Genomic DNA, 20,262 nt, shown 5'->3' with positions numbered 1-20,262 from the left:
ATGGAGCTTTTCTTCAAAGTGATGGAGTACACAGATGTTGTATTAACTGGATTTGCAGAACCAGGAGATCAAGTAACTCTCACACAGAACCAGAGAGAAGAGTTGATGAAAAATAGGAAGAAAGACAGCAGGGCCTTGATGTACATTTTTGGTGCAATTGATCCAGCAGTCTATGAGAAGATTGCACATGTCTCTACATCTAAGGAGGCATGGGATGTGTTGATCAACAGCTATATTGGAAGAGAGAAGGTGAAGAAGGTACGGTTGCAGACCATGAGAAGACAGTTTGAGCTACTGCAGATGGAGAAAAAAGAAACCATCTCTGATTATTTCACACGCACCTTGTCCTTGGCTAACCAAATGAAAGCCAATGGTGAGGATATGAAAGAGCTCCAGATTGTGGAGAAAATACTTCGAACCTTGACAGACAGGTTTGAAGGCAAAGTTACAGCTATTGAGGAGACACGTGACCTTAGTACTTTGACAGTTGATGAGTTGCAAGGTTCACTGCAAGCTTATGAGCAAAGATTAAATGAGAAGTCAGAGATTGGGATTGAAGAAGCATTGAAGGCCCAAGTGAACGTGAAGAAGGAAAAGAATGACTCTAAGAATGAGGAGTCCTGCAATGAAGCAAGATCAAATGGCAAGAATCATAACTCAAATTACAGAAGGGTTCAGAATAGATTTGAAAACAGAAGAGGAAGAGGCAGAGGAAGAGGAAGAAGCAACAATTGGAGCCAAGCCCGTGATAGCAACAGTTGGAGTCAAGCTCGTGATAAATCTAATGTTCAGTGTTTTAACTGCCAGAAATATGGCCACTACAAAAATGAATGCAATTCTCAGAGGTTTGAAAATAAGGGGCATCATGCTAAGTTTGCAGAAAATGATAAAGGCAATGAAGAAACTTTGTTGCTGGCTTTTAATGCTGTAAATGATGATGAGAAAAACAAGTGGCTGTTGGATACTGGATGCAGTAATCATATGTGTGGGCATAAGGATTTGTTCAGTGATTTGAATGAGTCTGTGCAGTCTGTGATCACATTTGGTGATCAAACAAAGATTCCAGCCAAAGGAAAAGGGAGAATCACTATCAGGCTAAAGGATGGCTCGTCCAATTCCATATCAGATGTTTACTATGTTCCTGGTTTGCGGCACAATTTGTTGAGTTTGGGACAGTTGTCAGAGAAAGGATATGACATCCAAATTGTCAATGGAGTTTGCACCATCCATGCTGCCAATCATAGACTAATAGCAAAGGTAAAAATGTCACCAAACCGGCTGTTTCCATTGTATCTCAGTTACTGTAAATTACCTTGTTTCAGCTCAATGATGGTTGATGATAACTGGCTATGGCACATGCGATATGGACATTTAAATTTTAACAGTTTAAATCTCCTTGCTCAGAAAAATTTGGTATTTGGCTTGCCTCATATTTCTGTGCCTACTGATTTATGTGAGACCCGTGTTCTTGGTAAAAAGCATAGAGACAGTTTTCCTAAAGGACAAGCCTTTAGAGCTCAAAGGCCTCTTGAAGTGATACACTCTGATCTCTGTAGTGTTGAGACAACCTCACACGGTGGTGGAAAATATTTCATTACATTTATTGATGATTTCAGCAGGAAGACTTGGGTGTATATCTTAAAGAACAAATCTGATGCTTGTGACACTTTCAAGAAGTTCAAGGCCTATGTTGAGAAACAAAGTGGTGAAATGATAAAAGTACTGAGAACTGACAGAGGCCAAGAATACATAGTCTGTGATGAGTTTTTAGAGAAGAATGGGATAAAGCATCAATTGACAGCCAGGTATACACCTCAGCAAAATGGTGTGGCTGAGAGAAAAAACAGAACAATTATGGATATGGTGAGATGTATGCTGAAATTGAAGAATCTGCCTAAGTATTTTTGGGCAGAAGCTGTTGCTTGTGCTGTGTATATTTTGAATAGGGCTCCTAGCAGAAGTGTGAATGGAAGAACTCCTTATGAAGTTTGGAGTGGCAGGAAGCCAAATATTCAGCATCTTCGTGTGTTTGGTTGCATTGCTTATTCCCATGTCCCAGATCATATTAGAAAGAAACTTGATGAGAAGGCAGAAAAGTGTATTTTTATTGGCTACAGCACAGTCACAAAAGGCTACAAGCTTTATAATCCAGAGACAGAGAAGGTTATAATCAGCAGGGATGTCACTTTTGATGAGCAAGGAACTTGGGATTGGTCCTTGAATGAAAGCAGACCTGCAACATATTTTCCAGCAGCTGATAATTATCATTTTGGAGATGATCAACAAGTAAATGAACCAGAAATTCAACAGGAAGTTGAGCCAAGAAGGTCAACACGTGAGCATCGATTGCCATCTCGCTTCCAAGATTATCAAATGACAGGAAATGTTGCCTCAGATGAAGAAATTGTGAATTTTGCCTTGTATGCAGATTGTGATCCTCTATCATTTGAGGAGGCATGTGAACATGAGCACTGGATTAAAGCAATGGGTGAAGAGATTCATGCAATTGAAAAGAATGACACTTGGGAGCTTACTTCTCTTCCTGAAGGAAAGACACCTATTGGAGTTAAATGGGTATACAAGACAAAGTACAAGCAGAATGGAGATGTGGATCGTTTCAAGGCAAGGTTAGTAGCTAAAGGCTACAAGCAAAAACCAGGAATTGATTATTTTGAGGTTTTTGCTCCTGTTGCTAGGCTTGATACTGTTAGAATTGTTATTTCTCTTGCTGCCCATAATGCTTGGAAGATATTCCAAATGGATGTAAAATCTGCATTTTTGAATGGAACCTTGGAAGAAGAGGTTTATCTTGAGCAACCAGCAGGTTATGTAAAACAAGGGCAAGCTGACATGGTGTGTAAGCTGAAAAAGGCTTTGTATGGCCTTAAACAAGCTCCAAGAGCATGGTACACCAGAATTGATTCTTACTTCATGGAGCATAAGTTTCAAAGGTGTCCATATGAACATACTTTGTATGTAAAAAATAATCAGCAAGGGGATGTTGTTATTGTCTGTCTGTATGTGGATGATTTGATAATTACAGGAAATAATATGAGATTGATTGCAGAATTCAGGGAGGCTTTAGCATCTCAATTTGAGATGACTGATATGGGATTGATGTGTTATTTTCTTGGTATTGAGGTGAAACAAACTGAACAAGGGACTTTTATTTCTCAAAAGAAATATGCTGGTGACATCCTCAAACGTTTTAGAATGGAGTCATGCAAGCCAATTTCAACTCCAGTTCAAGAAAGATTGAAGCTACAGAGAGATGGAGCTGGAAATTTGGTTAATCCAACATTTTTCAAAGAGTTGGTTGGTAGCTTGCGTTATTTGACTGCTACTAGGCTAGATATCACATTTGGTGTTGGGTTAATTAGTAGATTTATGGAAACTCCAAGACAGTTACATATGCAGGCAGCAAAAAGAATTCTGAGATATGTCAAAGGAACTCAAAGTGATGGTATTTTCTATTCAGCTAATTGTCCTGTGAAGCTTGAAGGATACACGGACAGTGATTGGGCTGGTGATGTTGAAACATCAAAAAGTACTTCAGGCTATGCATTTCATATTGGTTCTGGAATGATTTCTTGGTCATCAAAGAAGCAGCAAGTTGTGGCCCTTTCATCTACTGAAGCAGAGTATATTGCAGCCACAAATTCTGCTACACAAGCAGTATGGTTGCGCCAATTACTTGGTGATCTTCATCATGAACAGAAGAGCCCCACAACAATTTATTGTGACAATAATTCAGCGATTGCATTGGCAAGGAATCCTGTTTTTCATGGGAGGACTAAACATATACCTGTGAAGTTCCACTACATTCGGGATTTGGTAAATGATAAGGTGGTTGAAGTTCAATATTGTCCAACTGGAGAACAGATTGCAGATATATTTACTAAGGGTCTCAGGATGGATGCGTTCATGAAGCTGAAGAAGATGATGGGAATGCAGAGTTATGATGAGCTTGGTTTAAGGGAGGCTGTTGAAAGTTAAACCAAGCCAAAGGAATCCAACTTTATCCATATTTTGTAAAAGCATGTAAGCATGCTGTCGGCTAGACTTGGCTTTGTTTATTAACTCAATAGGGTATTTTGTTTTACCCTATAGGCATGATGTCGGTTGATGTCCTCTAGGCAACTTTTTCTCTTTTGACTAAAAGTTTGTCTCTCAAAGAGACGTTGGTCTCTTGTTTTGTAATGAGAGTGTTGTTGTAAAAAACTATTATTATTGAATGTGAACTTATCAGACGGGTCAAGCCTTTCTTCCATATTCTCTCTGAGTTTTCCAGCAAGAGTCTTCTTCCTTCTATTCTCTTCCGTGTCTGTGAGTTTTTACTTGCTTGCTGTGTTATTTGGTTTGCTTGTCTTGAGTTAGCTGCCGTGAGTTTTTAGTTTCTTCTACAGGGAACCACCTGTTTGGGGTTCGAAACTCATTGAGGTACCTATCTAGCAATTATTGCTACAGTTTCCTTGCCCGCCAAATATTGTAGGGTTCGGCGGGTGAGCCTCAGTTTGGGAGCTGAATTAGCAAAGCTGAAAGTGGAGTTCTGGGTTGTCATTAAAAATAAGACCAAGGAAATTCTCAAACGAAAAATGCAAGCGGTTCAACACCTACAATTTTAATTATGAAAAAATCAAAGGTAAACCAATCAAAAACCCAACCAAACAAATCACATAGCAATTGTAACTCATAATCTATGAACACTCTTCCTCCTCCCCCACCAAAAAACTTCTCAAGACACCCAACCATCATAACCACAGTCACCGCCGGTATATCTCTCTCTTATTTCTGTTTCTCAATTCCTACTATGACAAACACGTTTGCCAAACACCCACCTCCCACTCCTTGATTTGCTAAAGGTCATGGGGTTCTTAGATCTCTCAATTGTCCCATCATCAATGGATTCACACATGATATGATATGATATGCAACCGATGAGATGCTCTGTTTCAATTTAATTTGAAATCCTCCCATCTAATTCCAGGTTGTTTCATGGATGGTGATTTGGTTTCATTAGAATTGAAACGAAGCGTTTCTAGATATGCAACTAAACTTTAGTTTTTATGTCAATCATAGCAGGTTTGAAACGATGATTATGAGCGACGAGGGTGGGGTGGTTTTCTGGGCTTAGGTTCTTGGGGTGTTCTAGGATTTATTTATTTATTTATTTTATTTTGTTTAATTTTTAGTCTTTATTTTGACCTTTGAATTATAGTTAACATTAGGCCTGGGCACGGTTTGGGTCGGGTCAAATTTTGGCCGACCCGCGGGCCAAACCGATGAAAAACTCAGTTTTCGGATCGGGTCGGGTCTAGGGTGAAACCCGAAATTGGGCTAAATTAGAAATGGACCTCGGTTTTCAGGTCGATTCTGTGTTCTAATCAGTTTGGGCTTGAGCCCAATTTTAACATTTTCAAAAGCCCAAATCTTATTTACTTTCAGCCAAAAAAAGCCCAAATCATATTTTTTTAGCAAAACAAAACTCAAATCAGATTTAGTTTCATTCAGCCAAAACACTTTTTTTGTAGTCAAATTGCCAAAACCTATTAAATTCTTATGAACAAGCCCAAAACACTTTTTACGTATCTTTCAAAACCTGAAATTATGTAAATTCAACCTATAAAAATCCATCATTCCAATCTAAGTTTCTAAACTAAATGAATCTCACATTCACACATTTAACCAACCAACCAAGGAAAGGAAATATAATCTCTTACAAACCATTACAAAAAATAATACACAAACCAAATTAAACTTATGAAATTAAAGATTACAACCCATCACAAAAATACACATAAAGATAATATCCTTACAAAAAATCTGCTGCATCCATTCTTCCAAAAGCCTTAAAGATAATTTCCTATTCAAAGATGCAAGAAACAGAGTCAAAACAGATTTAAACAAATTTAAATCACATACAGATTACAAATTACAGATTTAAATAGATTAGCAGCAGCAAATATTTAACTAGGGAACTTCCAAAAAGGGAAAAATTAAGGGTCTCTTAAACAAAAGTAAATTCATGAAGGATAGCTTAAAGTGCAGCACAAATAATATCACCCAAAAAAAATTCTGTTGTAGTATTTCAGTGCTAATTTATAACCCTTACCTTCTTCTATCCTAATATTGGTCTAGACAAAAATGAAATTCCTCCATTAACGTATCATCTAATTAGCTAATTAGATGGTGAGTTTAGCAATGGGACATATAAATAATTTCCAGAACGTCCACTTTTAATTGAGAGAGAAATTGGATTTTCTTTGTTTGGGCCCAAATATCTAGTTGGACATGATTATTAAGATGCAATTGCATCGGGTTCCATATTCTTTTTGCTGTGAAAAGGTTTTGTTGGGATACTTTCACTTTCTACCTCCAATCAATAGAATATACTAGGGGTGAGCACGGGTCGGGTTGGGTCGGGTATGAGCCCAAACCGTATGCCGACCGGAGGTCATCGGCATGCCCATTTTGGAGACCGCCGCCGCGCCGAGGAGATGCAAGACCGACTACAATCGGCACGCCGAGGAGTCGGTGCGGTTTGGTTTGGTTCGGCGAACATCGATGGAAGAGGATTGAACTGGGATTGAGGGCTTGAGGACCACTTCGTGGTTGGGGGGTATGGGGAGGAAGAAGAAGCCGAGGAAGAAGATGGAGAGAAGAACAAAAGAAGAAGAAAATGCAGCCAGCGGGATGAAGAAGAACAAAGAGAAAGATGGAGAGAGAAGAGAAGAAATAAGAAATGATGGCTGGGAGAAAAGAAGAAAAAGCATATGAAGAAGATGGGAGAGATGGATAGAAGAGAAGAAAGAAGGAAAGGAATGATGACGGTTGGGAGAAAAGAAAAAGAAATGAAGAAGAAAAGAAGAAAAAGCAAAGGAAGAAGATGGAGAGAGAGAATAACGAAAGAAGAAAAAGATGGAGAGAACAGAAGAAAGAATGAAAGAAATGATGACAGTTGGGAGAAAAGAAAAAGAAAAGGAGCGTTTGTGGGACGGTTAGATTGTAATAAATATTACAATTGTATGATTATTACAATCTAACCGTCCCACAAACTCTCCTTTTCTTTTTCTTTTCTCCCAACCGTCATCATTTCTTTCATTCTTTCTTCTCTTCTCTCTCCATCTTTTTCTTCTTTCGTTATTCTCTCCATCTTCTTCCTTTGCTTTTTCTTCTTTTCTTCTTCATTTCTTTTTCTTTTCTCCCAACCGTCATCATTCCTTTCCTTCTTTCTTCTCTTCTATCCATCTCTCCCATCTTCTTCATCTGCTTTTTCTTCTTTTCTCCCAGCCATCATTTCTTATTTCTTCTCTTCTCTCTCCATCTTTCTCTTTGTTCTTCTTCATCCCGCTGGCTGCATTTTCTTCTTCTTTTGTTCTTCTCTCCGTCTTCTTCCTCGGCTTCTTCTTCCTCCCCATACCCCCCAACCACGAAGTGGTCCTCAAGCCCTCAATCCCAGTTCAATCCTCTTCCATCGATGTTCGCCAAACCAAACCAAACTGCACCGACTCCTCGGCGTGTCGATTGTAGTCGGTCTTGCATCTCCTCGGCGCGGCGGCGGTCTCCAAAATGGGCATGACGATGACCTCCGGTCGGCGTACGGTTTGGGCTCATACCCGACCCAACCCGACCCGTGCTCACCCCTAGAGAGAAGAGAAGAGAAGACTGAGTCTAAGTGAAAGTGAGTGAGAGTCGCGTAGGAAGAAAAAAATTAATGAGGGATCCGCTGTAAGCAACCCCAGGCAGTGACATACGGAAAATCTTCTTTAAGCCAATTAGACAATGACACATGGAAAATGCATATATAATTAAATATTATGCGGTTCGGTTCAGGTCCATCGGTTCAAAATTTTTTAGACCCGAAGCTTGAACCGAAGCCAACAGTTCGGGTCAGGTCCAATGTTGACTTTTTCGGGTTGGTAAAAAAAAATCTCATTTTTCAGTTCGGTTTAATTCGGTTTATCGGTTTTTTTGCCCACCCCTAGTTAACACCGGTAGATTTGTAGAGATAGAGAGACTAACAAAAGGGGTGTGGTTGTAAATGAAACATGTGGGATCTGACTCTAATTATACCAAACTTCAGGGAGTCTAAGTGAAATTCTCCCCTTGTTAAAATGACCCCAGCTTGAGCTTTGGTGTGCCCAGCTGACAAATCTCGTTAGCAGCTCACATCTTTTTATGAAATAGCTTGCGTTTGCTTCATTCAAGTTTGGTCATTGATTTTTTTTTTCCTCACAGGGACGATCAATCTTTATATAAAATTACACATACGGTTACGATTTGAGACATGCAATTATAAAACTTTGACAACTCAATTATAAAACTTTGACACATGCAATGCATTATTTGATGTATCTTATGTCGTCGCCACTTAATCCCCCTTTACACAAACGAGTAAAAGAAATCTCAAATCATAACTATGACTTTTGGGTGAGTTTAAAAATGACAATGGGATGGGATGGCATAACATTGGGTTTACCATTAATTCCATCCATTTCTCTCCTCACTCCTCCAAATCCAATGATGTGGATCAAAATATAAGAGATTTTCTATTTAAACCTCACACTTCTCTTAGTTCACCCCAATGCTTAAATCATTAAGTTGTAAGTTTTATTATTGTGTAAAAAGACAAAAGAGGTCATCCAACTTAATAATTAACCCTAGTATATCTATACGCACACCCCACCACTCTTCATATTAAGTTTTAGAAAAATACAAATTAAATTTCAGGTTTGGAGTTCCATTTGTTTGTGTTTTTTTTCCGCTAGGAACAAAGAAAATTATGGGGTTTAAATAGAAAATCTCTTTTATTTTTATTTTTTCAGTTTGGGGTGTATTTAAGGGTAGTTTGGGAAGATAGTGGGGTTTTCTTAGAAATTGTGAAAATTTTAATTAAAAGATGGGGTGAACTAAGAGAAGTGTGGGGTTTAAATAGAAAATCTCAAATATAATTAAGCCTCAATCAATCAGTGAGAATGATGTAATTAGGGTAGCTAGCAGTTCATTTGAAAACTCTAATTGCTCTAATAAAAAAACAAAACAAAAACAAGAAAAGATTAAAACGTTTGGCACAAACAAATCAGTGGGCCTCTCTCTTCTCGATTGTCTTATCTTTTATGCGTCTGAAAAAGAAGAAAAGTCATTTTGTCTATTTACTTTAGGATTCGTTCATGTTGTCTTGCTTTTGAGTTCAAACCCATCTTTTACAACAAAAATTTTCTCCCTCAAAGTGCAAACCAATGGACTACAAGGACCTACACAAGTGTCACTTTACAGGCAAAGAAGTCTCGAGAAAGCATACACAATCACTTTTGTGTTAGTGTATAATATACAGAGCCGGTCCTCAGCTCTCAAGCGCCTAGGGCGAAAATCTAAAGTGTGCCCATGTACAAACATTAATAACTGAAACTGTAGTTTTTTTTAAAAATAAACTAAGCATTGATTTTTTTTAAGAAAATATTTTTCTAAAGATCTTTTTTAGACTTTGACGTATGTCTTATTTTTCTTTTTTGTCTTTTTAAGATTTCCAGAGTTTTATATTTTATATTAAATAGAACTAATGACAATAAAAATCTAAACAATCACCACAACAAGTTAGAGGCAATATCAATAAAGAAACTAAAAATATGATCAATCACACTCAAGCATGAAATGTTCAACTCAATATTGACTAAGTATGAAAAATAGTTTTTCGGACTAATCATTTTCTCAAGATAATTTTTGGCGGCTTTTGTTCCTTACACATCAAATAAGAAAACTTGATTTTATGGGATTTTAGTATGAAGTAGGCCTGGGCGCGGATCGGTTTGGAACGGTAGAGGGCTCTTCCGTTAACCAAACCACAGACTTCGGTAGACCATTTTCTCTTCCGTTAACCAAACCAAAGACTTCGGTAGACTTCGGATCAGTTAACCTAACATTCGGTTCGGAACAGGTCGGTAGGCCGGTACTACCATAATAAAAACATACTAATAAAAATACAATTTATAATAATTTCACATGACATAAGTTTTTGAACAAATACACCAAATTATCTTTGTAAAATACAAAATCAAATAACTTAGTTTTAAAGTTACAAACAAACATTAAAACTACATAATAAAATAGCAAATAACGTTACCAAACAATAAGAAATTAGTTTAAACGCTTCAAAGAACCAAAAATTGCAGCATAGAGGCCTAGTAATCTTCAATCCAAATCTGATTTGTGTACTGTAGCCAAAGAAAAAGAAAGTTAAGAAGAAATATCAAGTACTTGGGCATGTTATTTGAGATAAAGGAAGGTTATTAATCAGTATACCATTCAATATGTACTCAAGATGGACTAGCAACCACTTTCTCTTTCATTTGAGAACTAGAATATACCTCTACATCATTAAACAAATTATGAAAGTGAGAAAATAAACATATGTCATAGACTGAGCTGCAGCTTTTCTTTTTAAGTTATTCAGTGGTGGAAGTGAGGGAATAGCATTTGATGAAATATCCACAGTTTGTGCAGAGGTTGGTGTAGGAGTTGAACTTACGTTTGACATAGGACTAGTAGATGAACTGAAGGTTTTTGCAATTGAAACACAAATTAATTAAATTAAACAAAAAGACATGAGTGATATTACATATAGCTTTCTGCAATTGAAACTAAAGCTTAAAGCTAAATGATTCATTCCTTGCAATATTTAAATACTAAGACATTTGAATAGTCAACATTTGTTCCAATTCATATAGCTTTTAATCAATATATTTGCCACGTTTTGCACCAAAAAAGAAAGAAGAAAAGTTGCAGGTCCCTCTGCAACTTCTCATCTCCTTTTAGTTTTTCTTATTTTTTGTTATGCTGGGCTAAGAGAAAAGTAATAAATTCTTTTGAAAAGCAAAGTACCTTTTAGATCGATTGTAGAAGATAAGAGAGCGATGGTTGCTGTATAAATCAGTGTGAAATGATAAGAGTTCTTCTTATGCAAAATACCCTGCTTGAAGAGATGAGAGCGATGGTTGTGCGGCCAAGCTAACAGAGAGAAGGGAAAGTTAAGATATTTGGGGGTTAGAGGGCGGCTGAATGAAACTAAAAGAGGGAAAGTTAAATTTTAGGGTTAATGTGGGTAGTGTTTCAGTGTTTTGCAGTCTACAATAACTTATATCCAGCCACTAATAAATAGATACATATATTAGTACTTAAATAATAAAATAATTATAAATATCGGATAGGTACGGATTTCCGTCCGATTAGGGATATTGTTAACCGTTAACCAAACCAAACGTTTTGGTACGGATCGGGTCGGAATAATTAAAATTAAAAAATAATTATTTAACCAAACCAAACCAAACCGTCGGTACACGGATAATTCGGATGAGATACCCACTGACGGATAGGGATTTTAGTATGAAGTAGGCCTGGGCTTGGATCGGTTTGGAACGGTAGAGGGCTCTTCCGTTAACCAAACCACAGACTTCGGCGGATAGGGGTGGGCATCTCATTCGAATTATCCGCATACCGACGGTTTGGTTTGGTTTGGTTAAATAATTATTTTTTAATTTTAATTATTCCGATCCGATCCGTACCGAAACGTTTGGTTTGGTTAACGGTTAACAATATCCCTAATCCAACGAAAACCCGTACCGATCCGATATTTATAATTATTTTATTATTTAAGTACTAATATATGTATCTATTTATTAGTGTCTGGATATTAAGTTATTGTAGACTGCAAAACACTGAAACACTACCCACATTAACCCTAAAATTTAACTTTCCCTCTTTTAGTTTCATTCAGCCGCCCTCTAACCCCCAAATATCTTAACTTTCCCTTCTCTCTGTTAGCTTGGCCGCACAACCATCGCCCTCATCTCTTCAAGCAGGGTATTTTGCATAAGAAGAACTCTTATCATTTCACACTGATTTATACAGCAACCATCGCTCTCTTATCTTCTACAATCGATCTAAAAGGTACTTTGCTTTTCAAAAGAATTTATTACTTTTCTCTTAGCCCAGCAGAACAAAAAATAAGAAAAACGAAAAGGAGATGAGAAGTTGCAGAGGGACCTGCAACTTTTCTTCTTTCTTTTTTGGTGCAAAACGTGGCAAATATATTGATTAAAAGCTATATGAATTGGAACAAATGTTGACTATTCAAATGTCTTAGTATTTAAATATTGCAAGGAATGAATCATTTAGCTTTAAGCTTTAGTTTCAATTGCAGAAAGCTATATGTAATATCACTCATGTCTTTTTGTTTAATTTAATTAATTTGTGTTTCAATTGCAAAAACCTTCAGTTTATCTACTAGTCCTATGTCAAACGTAAGTTTAACTCCTACACCAACCTCTGCACAAACTGTGGATATTTCATCAAATGCTATTCCCTCACTTCCACCACTGAATAACTTAAAAAGAAAAGCTGCAGCTCAGTCTATGACATATGTTTATTTTCTCACTTTCATAATTTGTTTAATGATGTAGAGGTATATTCTAGTTCTCAAATGAAAGAGAAAGTGGTTGCTAGTCCATGAGTACATATTGAATGGTATACTGATTAATAACCTTCCTTTATCTCAAATAACATGCCCAAGTACTTGATATTTCTTCTTAACTTTCTTTTTCTTTGGCTACAGTACACAAATCAGATTTGGATTGAAGATTACTAGGCCTCTATGCTGCAATTTTTGGTTCTTTGAAGCGTTTAAACTAATTTCTTATTGTTTTGTAACGTTATTTGCTATTTTATTATGTAGTTTTAATGTTTGTTTGTAACTTTAAAACTAGGTTATTTGATTTTGTATTTTACAAAGATAATTTGGTGTATTTGTTCAAGAACTTATGTCATGTGAAATTATTATAAATTGTATTTTTATTAGTATGTTTTTATTATGGTAGTACCGGCCTACCGACCCGTTCCGAACCGAATGTTAGGTTAACCGATCGGAAGTCTACCGAAATCTTTGGTTTGGTTAACGGAAGAGAAAATGGTCTATCGAAGTCTGTGGTTTGGTTAACGGAAGAGCCCTCTACCGTTCCAAACCGATCCGCGCCCAGGCCTAGTTATATATATACTAAGAAAAATTTGTGCCCCATTGTATTTTGGGCCCCGAGCTGTGGCCCTGGTAGCCCTGGGCCAGGGCCGGCTCTGATAATATAGCAGCCTCTTTTTCTAACTGACACCAGTTGTTCCCCTAGATTAGATTCTCTCTTCTTTTTTCTCTCTCTTCTGTCTTAATAATTTAAATTAATTATAGGACCTAAATCATAGCATAGTCTGAAATATCGATAATATCGACGAAGAATCACGGATATTTTGGAACATATCCATGTACATATCGTATAAATATTGACAATATCGGAAAATATCAATGTCGATAATTTCGCTCACACTTCAGAAATATTTTATCAAAATATCGGTGTAATATCGCTAAAATATCGAAAATATTGATGTAAAGGAAAACAAAAGAAAAAGAAGGGGGGAAAAAGGGAAAAAAAGGGAGAAAAAGGGAGAAAAAAAAACACAAAGGGGATTTGAACCCCTCCCATTTTACTCCTCTAACACCTTAACCACCATATCACTTATGTTTTTGTGATAATATGCTAAAATATTTATATTTATATTGTTTTGTTTTGAATTCTTTTTGCAAGAATCAAATTTTCACATGAGAATAAATCTTTGAACCTCATAGGAACCCTATGTGGTACTAAATCATTCATGTATCTTATCATGCAATGTATAAAGTGTAAAATATTGTAGTAAATTATTATATATAAATGATTATGGTGTGTTTAATCTTTTTTCATTAATTACTACATATTTTCTACACTCACAGTGTTTGGCAGCTCGCTGTATAATCAACTTAAATCCATCATGCAATACATTTCCTTCTAATTTTTTGTGATAAACTAATAGATAATTGACTAAATTAATAAACATTCTCCAAAGTTTCAATAAAAATTTTCAAGTTTTTCTTACAATTTCTGTGGTTTTTATTCAATTTTTATTAATATCGATAATATCCCGATATTTCCATTAAAATTTCCGTATTTTTGAACTACCGATATTTTCGATATCATCGATATTTTAGACCTTGACTAAGAGGGATTCATCGATCTAGGCGGCCTTGCTCTAAAAAAGAAAAGAGTGTCTAAAATGTCACAAGTGCTTTACTTGGGTCTTAAATCGTGATGATGATTTTACTGACTTGAACAGCAGATTCCCTATTGTTATCATTATCATTATTGGTTCATTCTCCGATTAATTTCACTTTACATAAATTATTTATAAGCAAGCTGCCAAGCACCATGTAATGCATGCAAACGTAGTCCTTTTTAGAAATAAGTATAGTCCGTTTTTGTTATCTTCTTCCTTTTTTAATAATTGGAGTTGAGTTAAGACTTTTAAGTAGAGAGGGCGAGGCCTATCCTATCTATCAATATTTACTTGGAGTTGAGTTTATTTTATATAAATCCCACTGTTATTTCGACTATACTTATATTGTAACACGCGTACAAGATTTACTACGTAACCATATTATTGTAATTTTATAAAATACAGTAAACACAATCTAAACTTGTACCGTATTACGCATACAAGGTGTACTTAAAAATGTTCATTGATTTTTTTTTTCCCTTAGAGTGACGATCAATCTTTTAGGGTTATACTATATTATCATTCTTATTTGCATTTGGTTGATTTTTCAATATTTCATAAACTCGGGCTAAACTTGAGTTCAAGAGCACCTACAATCATGCTCAATATTTTTAAATTAAAATTTAGCTAAAAATACTAGAAAGTTATTTTAGGAGTTCTCTATCAAATTTCAACTCCAACCATACTCCCTAGTTTAAAGAGTCATAAATATTTTTAATATTTTTAAATTAAAATTTTGAATAAAGTGCAGACACAAAAGCAACAACAAAAAATAGTTGACATTAAATAAATGGTTAAGATACTATTAAAATAAGGGAGCATGGCGGACCCAGAATATTTTTAGCTAAGGTGCAATATTGACTAAGTATGAAAAAAGAATTTTCGGAATAATAATTTTCTCAAGATAATTTTTGGCGGCTTTTATTCCTTACACATCAAATAAGAAAACTTGATTTTATGGGATTTTAGTATGAAGTATATATTGACTAAATGAGCCATCATTTTTAGCCTAAATCGTATTTTGCACTAAAACCGATTTTTCATATTTTGATTTGGTGGGAATTTGATTTTCTAGTATTTTTATTTGAATCCAAATGGGGGGTACTTCCTTATTTACATTGTAAAGTAAATGGAGTAATACAAAAATAAATAAAAGTAAAAGGACAAAGACTTTTACTTTGTTTTTCCGGCGAGGGAAGGTGCAGATGCACCTCCTTGCGTCTTAATAGGTCCCCCAAGCATCAAATTATAGGGAGTCACTAGGACTCTCTCTCTCTCTCTCTCTCTCTCTCTCTCTCTCCTCAAATTCTCTCTCCTCAAATTTACAAGCTCCTAGAGGTCTCCCTATTTTTCAATTCATCCGTAAAATTTGTCTAAAAATGTGTTTTAGGGAGTCCATTGTAGATGCTCTAAGCTCTCTTAAAAAATATGAGTTAGATATTTATAAATAAACCTAATCTTAGACATGTATTTATAAAAAACCCAAAGACTATTTAAACATAGAAACACACCCAAAATCAACCCCACAATCAACAATTGTATATTTTTTGGGTGTGTTTATAAATGGGTTTTGAGTGTGTGTAATGATGGGTTTTGGGTGTGTTTATAAAGTGTTTTAGGTGTTGGTTTTTTTTATAATTTCAGCCCCCATTTTGGGTGTTTTAGTGAAACTCCCAAAATGAGTTCAGTCGAGCCAGCCATAAACACACGATTAATAGATGCTTAGTCAAGCCCAACTCATAGGGCCACCTAAAATATTGTTCCACTATATATTGTGTGGGAAATATCTCATATAACCTAATCATTTTATGTAATCTTTTATGGATATTATCTATATTTACTTAGAGCATCCACAATGGACTTCATAAACCATCTTCTTAGACAAATTTTTGAGAGGAATTGAAAAAATACAACTCTCCAACCAAAGCTCCCTATCCACCTCCTAAAATAGGGAGACCTCTAGGAGCTCCTAAATCTGAGAAGAGAAAAAGGACTCCTAGTGGCTCCCTATAATTTAATGCCTCTTTGTTTTATGCATATTTTAAACTTTTAATTAATACTAACTATTTTTATTTTATTTTATTTATAGAGATTGACCAATTATATTGAATAAAAAATATTTATAGTATTTATGACTCCCTAAACTAGGGACTATGATTAGAGTTCAAATTTTATAGAGAGATCCTAAAATAGCTTTTGTGTGTTTCAAGCTATATTTTAACTAAAAAGTAGAGAGCATGATTATAGATGCTCTTAGAAATTAAATTAAATTAATGACGAGATCATTACTGATTGAAATATTCCTATTAATAGTTCTATGCTTAAACAATAGTCCAATGGATATGAAATAGATAGAGTAAAAAAGTTAATTAGATTCATGAGACCTTGCTCTCTCATCCTCATAGTCAATATAGTTCATAGCCATAGGATTATTAATTGAGTATTGATAATCCATAAAAACTGGGGCATCTTATGTTTGGTTAAATAGAAGGATGATTGTTCTCTAGTCATTCATGTAGAGATACTAAGAAAAGTATGCATGTTCTCGATAGATGGTGAATTTACTAAATGCGATCAATCAAAAGTTTTTTTGTGGAAGTTGTACTTATATGTCAAACAAGAATATTAATTCGCAATAAGGAATACTAGTCCTTAAATCTTAGGCACCCTATTTGTCTGAAGAGTAGATCGTGTATTATTGAGTTTGCGATTAATCCATACAAGTATGCGTGTGTGCAACAAGGCCCAGGCAAAGCAACCTAAAGCCCCCAAGGGTCAGCTCCCTTGATTGTTTTTAAAGAAGAATTTAAAAAATGAGAAAAAATATTTTAACTCTATCTTCTAAAGGGACATCGCCCACCTCAAGGGGAACCCCCAACCCATGCTAGGCTACGAGGCCAAACAGCCCCTACCCCAATCTAACTTCCAGACGCGGCTCCCACCCTCTTATCTCACCATAGTTGTCGCCCCATATTCCATTTCACCTAGGGCTGCAATTTAAAATTGATAAACTGCCAAACCGACCAAACCGAATCGGTTGGTTTGGATTTTTCACTTAATTTTTGGCTTTGGTCAACAAATCAAACGGAATTGGTTGTGAAGAATGTTTCAAAAAGTATGCGCCAAAGGGTACTAAAACCCTTAACCTGCTTGTTGGAAAGAAATGCTTCTAACACTTGCTTGGGACTGCTTCTCTAGGAAGCACTTCTGGCAAAAGCGCTTTTATTATAAAGATGTTAAATTTTCATAAAATAATCCAATTGCTTCCTAGAAAAGCACTTATGAGTGTTTTATGAAAAAGCACATAGTAGGTTCTTCTCCATAAAGCGCTTCCACAACCTAGAAACACTTATAACATTTTATATCAAAAGCTGTCAAAAGTATTTTTGTTTGTTAGAAAGCACTTTTAGCACTCCCAAACAGGCCCACCACTTTTTTGTTAACCCCTAAAATAAAAGTTTAGCATGCATAGGTTTTTTTTTACAAATCAAATGTTCTTTGCAATATATATCAGCTTCACAGTGGTTTCAAAGAATTTAGAAGCAGTTTCTGTATAGTTTATGCTAGTTTTTGTCATCAATAGTTATGGCAACCCTTTTATATATAAATGTATATTTACTCTAACACTTTGTTGTCAAAGAAAGTGATTTTTATCAAAATAATCAATGTCAAACGAGCACTATTTAATTTCTCACTCATAGTAAAAAAAAAACAAAAAACAAAAAACAAAAAAACAAAAGTCAACTAGCCAACGCATAAGTCTGTGCCAAGAGGTAGTCGGTAATTGAAATTTAAAATGTCTGAGAAAAACAAACCTGAAGTTAGCAGCAAATTAGCACTATCCACAATCCGAATGCTCAGTATTTCACTAACGCCATACAACAACTACCTACAAATACTAGAGAAATAAAGCCAGAAATAAAGATCGATGTATATATATTTTGAGATATTTAGTCAAATACCCATTCTTAACACTAAAACTATAAATAAACCCTACACCATTTAATTTCTATAAACAAACCCAAAAAAAACCAAAAAAATGACAATTGGCCATATTGAATTTAATTTTGATTATTAAATTACTTTGATGTCTTATTAAGTATTTTGGGCTTGTTTATATATTTTGGAATTGGGTTTGTTTTGAGAAATCAATGGCAGTTTTGTAATTTAAAAGAAGTTAAAAGCCTTTTTGTTATGTTATAAATGAGCTTTGGGTGTATTTCTAAAATCCATTTTATATAGGGTATTTTTATAATTTGGGCTCCTATATTAGGTATATTAGTGAATCTCCCATATATTTTTTACTGTGGCGTGGCCCCTATACTTTTTCCAATACATTTCAGTCTTCAGACTTATCCATAATTTCACTTTGGTTTTTATATTTTCCTTTGTTTGCACTTTGGCACTTATACTTATTTTAAATTATCTTTTGGTCCTTCCATTTTCAAAACTGGCTTGGGCCAACAACTCAGACACAAATTTCCAGAAATAAAAGCATCTTAAAACTTTACCTTAATATTGGTCCGAAATACTGGGTGAAGCTCCCAAAGAGAAATAAAATAACCAACTCAAACAACACTTGAAAACTAACAAAAGCTTGTTTCAGGTGTACCACTGCCGAAAAGACTTTTGAACGACCTTCATGAAGGAAGTATTGTCATCTGAGCCGTTGAATAAAGTGACATACAAGAGTGAATAAGGTACTGTACAGTGATAATAACAGAATCTGAGGAAGTGACGAACATGCTTACCACAGACATAGCTAGAGTAGTTGGATTGCTCTGATTTTTGGATATGTCATAGTTCTCAAACTGAGGAACAACCTTAGAGAAGGTCGTTTTGTCAAACGAGCACTGGAGATTAAAGAAAACTGTTGAAAACCGAGCTGCAGAAACAAGCTTTTCGAGGTAGCTAGACCCGTCTGATGATGCTCATGTTTGGGTATGATATAGTATTCGAACAGACGAACAACTTTGATGAAGGAACTTTGCTGATTTGAGCTTTCGAAATCAGACTTCTTGACTAATGAATAGTACCCACGAGTTTGGGTTTTCTGAAGAAGAAGAAGATGATGAACGTTGACCCGAAAAGGAGGACAATGAAAGAGAAAAGGAACAGAAAGAAGCGAAAATACAAAAAAAGAAAATGTCGGCAGCCTTGACCCAAAATATTAAAAAAAAGTGTGGCCTGCCCACTAGCATATTTTATTAATGCATGCAGTGTTCCTACTGAATTATTAAATTGGGACTAGTTGATTGAATGTTACAACAGAGAAAGCTGATGATGGCTACATTAATTTTTTGCAACTTTTACCCAAGATGGAGATAAAGATGAAGTTATGAGTGAACAAAACTTTTTTACCTCTGCCTTTTCGTCATTTCAGAATCTCTAGTCAAAATCTTTCAGTCTGTTTCAATGAAACTGTTTCTCATTTCAGCATACAAACACCATTTCCTCATCCAAAATGAAAAGATGTCATCAAAATCGTCTGGTGCCCTTTCCATGATGTTGCTAGTTTCCGTAATTCTCCGAGCTCTATAAAATTTGTTACTTGCTTTGAAATCTTAGATGGGCTCAACAAGGAATTGTATTGCATCAGCTTTGCCATTAGCTTCAATGAAGTTATTGACGAAAGCAGAGAATGCTTGATGAAACTAGCTACCTTGTGAAAGAACAAAAGGAATAAAACGAAAAGAGAAACTCATGCTTCGAAACTGTAAATTCAATAAGAATCATTGTTAATGTTACCAAAAAACAATAAAGGACTTTTTCTTTTCAAGAAGTATTATTTTAAATAAAGTATTCTTACTTGTACCGTTTTAAAAACATATTTTTACTTGTATAGGTTTAAAACCATTGGTAAAAATGCACAATCATTTGAAGAAGAAAAAAACTCCTAATACGAGGCTTATGCTTGATTACCAAGTCAAGAGTGGCCTGAGTCTTTTTCTTATCAAGGAGCTCAATAAAGAAATCCTATGGCCAGGATTGGCCACTGCTTTTCAAGACCTAATCCCTTTGTGAAATGATCCTTTTACTCTTGGACAAAAAGAAAAAAAAAACTTTTGAGATGGGGAAAGAGAGACAAAGGGATGAATATTGGGTAGTAGATGTTGACTAATGTGAAAGGTGTGG

General features: G+C 35.4%; 1 long non-coding RNA gene across 1 annotated transcript; it reads right to left on the bottom strand.

Moving 5' to 3' along the window:
• Positions 1-5,613: 5,613 nt before the first annotated feature.
• LOC110765023 (uncharacterized) lies at positions 5,614-19,340 on the bottom strand. The gene is made up of 4 exons (XR_015833536.1): positions 18,879-19,340; positions 18,639-18,788; positions 17,943-18,025; positions 5,614-5,863 (listed from the first exon to the last, which is right to left on the bottom strand). It is a non-coding gene; the product is annotated as an uncharacterized LOC110765023 (long non-coding RNA).
• Between the last annotated feature and the right edge of the window lie 922 nt (positions 19,341-20,262).

This window comes from Prunus avium, chromosome 2 (genome assembly GCF_965620075.1).
Source record: "Prunus avium chromosome 2, drPruAviu1.hap1.1, whole genome shotgun sequence".
Lineage (NCBI taxonomy): Eukaryota > Viridiplantae > Streptophyta > Magnoliopsida > Rosales > Rosaceae > Prunus > Prunus avium.
The sequence above is the reverse complement of the archived record's forward strand: the minus strand, read 5'-3'. Positions and strand labels throughout refer to the sequence as shown.